Genomic DNA, 6,258 nt, shown 5'->3' with positions numbered 1-6,258 from the left:
GCCTCAAGTGGCACTGTGTCCCTCAATGAAACATCCATCATCTCTGCATGACACTTCTTCAACTGAGATACATGAAACACATCGTGAACTCCTAACAAGGATTCTGGCAACTCCAGCTGATAAGCTACCTCTCCTCTATGCTCCAAGATCTTGTAAGGCCCCACAAAGTGTGGTGCTAACTTACCCTTAATTCCAAACCTCTTAATTCCACGAAGTGGTGAAACTCTAAGATATGCACAGTCTCCTACCTCATATGTCACCTCCTTACGTTTTGCATCTGCATAACTTTTCTGTCTGGACTGTGCTATCTTCAGTCTATCACGAATCAACTTGACCTTCTCCTCAGCATCTCTGTTCAAGTCTGGTCCAAAGAACTGATGCTCTCCAACCTCATCCCACATCAACGGTGTCCTGCACTTTCTACCATACAATACCTCAAATGGTGCCATCTTCAGACTAGCCTGATAACTGTTATTATATGAGAACTCTGCATAAGGTAAATTTTCATCCCAGCTGGACTCGTAGTCCAAAGCACAAGCTCTCAACATATCCTCCAAAATCTGATTTACCCTCTCTATCTGCCCATCTGTCTGTGGATGGAAAGTTGTACTGAACTCCAGCCTCGTTCCCAAGGATTCATGCAACTGACGCCAAAATTTGGATGTGAACTGAGTACCTCTATCAGACACTACCTTCCTTGGAACTCCATGCAGACAAACAATTTTAGACATATAAATCTTTGCTAGCTGAGCACTGGTATAAGTAGTCTTTACCGGGATGAAGTGAGCAACTTTAGTCAAACGATCAACAACTACCCAAATAGAATCATAACCTGACCGAGTCCTGGGTAGACCTGTAATGAAATCCATACCATTCTCGTCCCACTTCCAATCAAGTATAGGCAATGGTTTTAACAAACCTGCTGGTCTCTGATGTTCTGCTTTAACTCTTTGGCACACATCACATGTTGCAATATATCCAGCAATTTCCCTCTTCAGGCTAGGCCACCAAAATCTTTCCCTCAAATCCAAATAGATCTTAGTATTACCTGGGTGAATAGAATAAGGTGAATCATGCGCCTCCTGAAGAATCAACTTCCTGATGTCTGCATCCTGAGGTACATAAATACGCTTCTCAAACCATATGGCCCCATGTTCATCCTCATGGAAACCTTCTGCCTTACCTTTAACCATATTCTCTTTTATCTCAGCAATCTCCTTATCACCCTTTTGAGCTTCTCTGATCCTGTCAAGCAAAGTAGGCTTTACCTCAAGTGTTGCCAAATATCCCTTAGGAACCATCTCCAACCTAAGATTCCTGAATTGTTCACATAACTCGGGTGGCATATTATCAATATTAATTGCATTAGCATGGCTCCTACGACTCAATGCATCAGCAACAACATTAGCCTTACCAGGATGATACTGCACATTAAAATCATAATCCTTAATAAGCTCCAACCATCTCCTCTGCCTGAGGTTTAAATCCTTTTGAGTAAAAATATACTTCAAGCTCTTATGATCAGTAAATATATCACAACGATTACCAATAAGGTATGGCCTCCAAGTTTTCAATGCATGCACAACTGAGGCTAACTCCAAATCATGTGTAGGATAATTATGCTCATGATTCTTAAGCTGACGTGAAGCATATGAAACAACTTTACCTTCCTGCATCAAATCACTGCCAAGTCCTTGACGAGAAGCATCACAATATACCTGGAAGTCCTTATGTATATCCGGCAGAGTTAAGACTGGTGCTGTAACCAAACGCTGCTTCAACTCCTGAAAACTGGCTTCACATTCATTAGTCCAAACAAATCTCTTCTCCTTCTACAACAATTCAGTCATAGGCTTTGCAATCTTGGAAAAGTTTTCAACAAACCTCCTGTAATAACCTGCAAGGCCCAAAAAGCTGCGAATCTCCCCAACTGTCGTGGGTGTCTCCTACTCTGTAACTGCAGCAACCTTAGATGGATCAACTGCAACTCCATTACCTGACACAACATGTCCAAGGAAAGCTACCTCATCCAGCCAAAACTCACATTTGCTAAACTTGGCATACAACTGATGTTCCCTCAATTTCTCCAATACCAAACGCAGATGCACCTCATACTCTTGCTTATTCTTGGAGAACACTAATATATCATCAATGAAAACAACCACAAATTTATCCAAGAACTCCATAAACACCTTGTTCATCATATTCATGAAGTATGCAGGAGCGTTAGTCAGTCCAAATGACATAATAGTATATTCATACAACCCATACCTCATAGTAAAAGCAGTCTTTGGAATATCTTGCTCACGAATCTTTAATTGATGATAACCAGAACGAAGATCAATCTTAGAAAACACAGTAGATCCCTCCAACTGGTCAAACAGATCATTTATCATAGGCAAATGATACTTATTCTTAATGCTTACCTCATTCAGAGAACGATAATCAACACACATCCTCAAGGTTCCATCCTTCTTCTCCACAAACAAAACTGGAGCTCCCCAAGGTGATGAACTTGGGCGAATAAATCCCTGTGCCTGCAATTCCCTTATCTGCTTCTTCAATTCCTCCAACTCTTGAGGAGGCATTCTATACGGTCTCTTTGCAATAGGTCCAGTGCCTGGTATCTATTTATATATAAAAAGTACTTGATGGGTTAACCAGAAAAAGATAAATAGACTAGAAATTACCACAAAAATTAGAAACATCTTACCGTTAATTTAATAGAATAAATTTTTATAGCCATTAGATAAGATTGACGTTTAGAAAATTACCCACCAATGCCATTACAAATTGTAGTGGAAGAAAACGTCTCACTCCTTTCAGCCTAATTATTATATATATATATATATATATAATAAAACTTTTATTAATAGAAAAAAATATGTTACCTTTCACGTTATAATCTCTCGATATTTTCTACTGCTTCTCTCACGAACGCCTCCGCTTTTCTAGCCAATGGCTAACGATACATACAAGAAGGAAAATAAAAAAAATGTGACATCTTTATCTTCACCGGCCCTCTCCATCATGCCCTAGGCGGCTAGGCCCTAGGTGTCTTCAATCCATGGCCGATATCCTTCCTTCATAAATCTAGAGTAGGTGGATCGAAGAACAGGATAACGAGAGCCTCTCTTCATGGCAGGTGGATCGAAGAACAAGACGGCTACAACCTCGGTTCGTTGAGCCGTACACGAGGCCACCACTCCATCGATCAGCACATACTACAAGTACCTTCTGCCCTATGTCGTACTGCAAGTATACAACGTACTCTAGATCATAAGCGTCGCCTCCGATTCAGCTCTAGATGGCTGAAGCGTGCCAACCTGCAGCTCTTTGATTCATATGCAGCTGCAGGCGGTTCGTAGGTATAAACAAGGGGATGAGCTAATCAGGGGGTGATTGGAGCTGGCAACAAGCTGGTGCACCGGTGGTGGATCCCCTTTGGAGATTTTTTGTCAAGTTTCCATGGCGACTCTTGACACTTGAGAAGGCACAGGTGACGCATTGCCGAAGGAGTCGCTCACTAATCCCGTACTCAGAATGGGATTGGAAGAGTAGTGGCTCGCTAATCCAGATTTCCATGTGAGATTGAGTAAGTTAGGATCAAATTAATGTGCTACCTAGCCGTGGTAGTACTCAGAATGGGATTAGAAGAGTCCTTCCATTGCAAGAGCAATGTCCTGCTTAATGTAATCAGTGTACGTACAATTGGGGATTAATTAATAGTACCAGAATCAATTTGCAAGTTGGCTGATTTCAGCAAGACCATGTTACTTCTGGTGGAGGGCGGGTCTGTGACTGGGCCTCCTTTTACAGGTTCGATCATCAAACTAGCAGAGATGGAAACATGGTTTAGCTTCTTTTTGTTAGCAGAGAGACGGGTAGAGGTTTTCCTTTTTGTGCACGCCTTGGTTTGTTATAACGTTCAGTAATGGAACATTTTTTTTTCCATATATATAGCATATGTAGTTGAAGACTTTGAGAGTTTCAGTCACTTTCTGTTTTCCATCATTAAAGAGCAAGTACGTTAACATAATTTATATTTCACATATAGGCCTCTTTGTGCAGATCAAAGGTGTTGCCACTTTGCTCTTCGTTCCTCTCATATTATCCTCCAACAATATTACTTGACGCCATGTCCATCGTATATGGAGCAGGCAGCTTCCTCCCTACTTTGCCGGGCATTGCTGGTGCTCCTCCCATCCACCTCAATGTGCACACCACTGAAGTAGAGGCGAATCTGGTGTGTTGTCTGTTGAGGAAAAGGTATATGTTGTTATTCAATGCAGAGCTTATTACGGATTGAAGTCCCCTTGGTTTGCATCTTTTTTACGTTTAGTTAGTAGTGTATTGCTCCTCCGGTGCAGTTTGGCCTATTTCTTTTTGCATTGGTTTGAAAAAATGACAAGCAAGCTCTGTTGACTGGTGAAAAGTAGTTGACTAAAATTATCCCCTGATTTGGTCATTGATTGGACTACGGCTGGCTTATTGGAGATGCTCACCATGTGCTTACTACTGAAAAGAGATAACCTGATACAAATTTGAACAATGTAACCTCCCTGTCAACGATAAAAGGCTTAGAATCAGAGTCCGATGCATTAGACATAGAAGCATATGGCTGACAGTAACAGTAAGCTAATATTGTTTGCAGAATATTTCTTATTTGGATACGGCACAAAAAGATCAACAAGATGTTCTCCTTATGGTTTATGTCATTGTTCTTTTTCAAAACTCAATGCTAATATTATTATATATGCATGGGTGGATGGAACACACATGTACTATGCATATAATTTTATTTCTGCATTTGGATTTGAAGATTGAAAAATATCACCTCATAGTTTTCTAGAATCAGCATATGAACTGGCCAAAAGTACAGTATAACGCTAGAAATCCAGACTTTTTTTAAATGTTCAAATTAAGATTTCGTTTTTAATATGCCCTAAATAAGAAACATAGTTTTTTATTAGTCAATTTACTTGGATTAGCACCCATGAACCAAAGCTCTAAACTAATATATTTATTATTTCTGATCATCTACAAGCATGCTGCCGTGTTAGGAGAGTACCAAGGAGTGCTTGCAAGGATGGAAAGTTATTTTGGTGAAACCTGGTGATATGTGAGGAAGAGCAACAATCGGTACAAATTTGTGATACATGTAGTTTTTAAGGCACAATTTTTTCGTCTCATACACATGCCCTGTTATAAAAGTGATTTGTGTAACTATTACTTGCTTTCTTATGTTATCCGTGATTTGTTTTGGTAGTTCATAGTATCATGTTGACACAATATTCAGTATGAGATCTGGATGATCTCATCCCTAAGCAATCAGGGAATCACAGTAAAATTCATTGCTCTTTAAGGAAAGTACGATTATTGTTTGACAATTTAGTTCCACATTCTAATTTCTTTGCACATATCCTTTTGTCTACGCTTTTGTAGAGGTCAGCAATACAATGTCTGCACCAACTTATTTTATTATGCTTGATGTGTACTTCACTTGTATGGACGAAGTCCATATTCTGATAATTGCTTTATCAGGCAAAATAAGTGTTTTTTCATCATCAATTATTTTATAATTTAAGGTACAATTCAGGAACTATTATACTCTTTTCTTTATGTTCGAGCTTAGCTCATGCTTATGAGCTTTTCTTCCCTATTTCATTGAATTATGAAATTAATTTCCACAAGACAGTTATGAAATTCTTTATCTTTACTTTTCTTACTATACACATTACTGTCTTTTTGTTCTATTACCCATGAATAAAATATTCAATTACTTAGTATTACTATTTTATTGTTAAAATTTAGGAATTCTCACTTGCAAGAAAATGACTATTCTTACTTAGTCATCGTCTTGCAAGTCAAACTTTTACATATTCTTCTTTCCACCTATTCTTACTCACTCCTTCAATAAAAATAGGTTTATATTTTTTGGATTTATCAAATTAAAAGACAATATCAAACATAGTTGATGAATATTACAGGTACACACATACACAACAAATAGATTAAGATGCCAATTTTACACAATATTAGCACATATTCATAGGTCTATCTTTGTTTAAATATAAAAACCATTAAATAAGCCAACACGGTAAAAAAACAAGAAAATAATGCAAATACAAATTTCATTATAGGAATGTACGAAAACTTAGTGTAATCTGCATCACAAGCAGATACATGATTACTTCATCACACATATATTTAAAGATCAACGAGAAAACCAAACACACATCAGAAAAATTATATTGT

The 6,258-nt window shown here is 38.4% G+C and overlaps 1 long non-coding RNA gene across 2 annotated transcripts; it reads left to right on the top strand.

Moving 5' to 3' along the window:
* The first annotated feature begins 2,969 nt into the window (after positions 1 to 2,969).
* Positions 2,970 to 5,394, top strand: LOC123136914 (uncharacterized). Of its 2 annotated transcripts, XR_006467477.1 has the most exons (3): positions 2,972 to 3,819; positions 4,072 to 4,269; positions 5,048 to 5,394. It is a non-coding gene; the product is annotated as an uncharacterized lncRNA (long non-coding RNA). The 2 variants fall into 2 exon arrangements; XR_006467478.1 differs by having other exon boundaries at positions 2,970 to 4,269.
* The last annotated feature ends 864 nt before the right edge of the window (positions 5,395 to 6,258 follow it).

Source organism: Triticum aestivum, chromosome 6B (assembly GCF_018294505.1).
Source record: "Triticum aestivum cultivar Chinese Spring chromosome 6B, IWGSC CS RefSeq v2.1, whole genome shotgun sequence".
NCBI classification, from domain to species: domain Eukaryota; kingdom Viridiplantae; phylum Streptophyta; class Magnoliopsida; order Poales; family Poaceae; genus Triticum; species Triticum aestivum.
The sequence above is the reverse complement of the archived record's forward strand: the minus strand, read 5'-3'. Positions and strand labels throughout refer to the sequence as shown.